Genomic DNA, 1,148 nt, shown 5'->3' on the forward strand with positions numbered 1-1,148 from the left:
TGTGTGTGTGTGTGTGTGTGTGTGTGTGTGTGAGTGCGTGTAAGTATGCGCCCTAAATTAGTTTGCGTAAGGCAGGGAATAAGGGAAGGGAGACCGACGGGGATAAACGTGTGCGAGCACGCGCACTCACGCGTGCGTGTACGTGAATTTGTATTATTGTGTGCGTGAATGTGTGACTGTATGTTTGTGTCACCCAAGGGCCACTTGGGAAATGGATGACCTTCACTATGGAGGTGACGAGAGGTCGTGCATTGAGTGAAGAGCAGAACCCTTCAGATGAGCCAACGATATGTACTACGTATGGAACCATTTCTTGAAATGCATTGAGCAACAACAAAGAAGCTATGAATATTTCCGAGATTTCAAATTAATGCCATGGAACCCCAACAGGACCTAATTCGTCAAATGATCGTTACTTACAGTTCTATCTATCTATCTATCTATCTATCTATCTATCAGGCAAACAAACAGACAGCAAAATACTCCCCAGACCGTCAAATTAACAAAAGAAAAGACTAGTAATGCTTTCTTCACCCCGAAAACCACAAAGACCCCCGGAGAAGTGTACAATATGATAAAACTCAAACACACATACAAACAATTATATCACGCGCTGGGTTAAGCGAGCGAAGACATTATTAACATGTCGCTACGGACATGAACCACAGCCACAGCACTTAAGTGTCTTGTACTTGGAAACTGGCCGTGACTTAACCCTATAGGAAGCTATTAGAGGTTATTCTACATAATTAATTACGAGCTATTTATAAACCTAAAACGCAGGACCGAGGTGAATGATTGTTCAGAGATTAATCAAACTGCCAGGGGACAGATAACTTCAGGGAGATGAGTGAAGGAGACACAAGAAGAATATATCCTTGATCACATTTTAATGTGCTAACTCGATTCCAAGAAGAGCCACTTTTTCAAACAATTGTTAAGTCGAGTTTCTTATTCATCCAGTCTGTCTTCTTCTTGCGATGTATATTCAACACATACCATAGCAGTAGCAAACTCTCTCTCTCCCTCCCTCTCTCTCTCTCTTTCTCTCTCTCTCTCTCTGCTTCTCTCATACATATATACGCCCACACAAACACACACACACACACACACACACACACACACACACACACACACACACACACACA

Source organism: Aplysia californica, unplaced genomic scaffold (assembly GCF_000002075.1).
Source record: "Aplysia californica isolate F4 #8 unplaced genomic scaffold, AplCal3.0 scaffold01580, whole genome shotgun sequence".
Taxonomy (NCBI): domain Eukaryota; kingdom Metazoa; phylum Mollusca; class Gastropoda; order Aplysiida; family Aplysiidae; genus Aplysia; species Aplysia californica.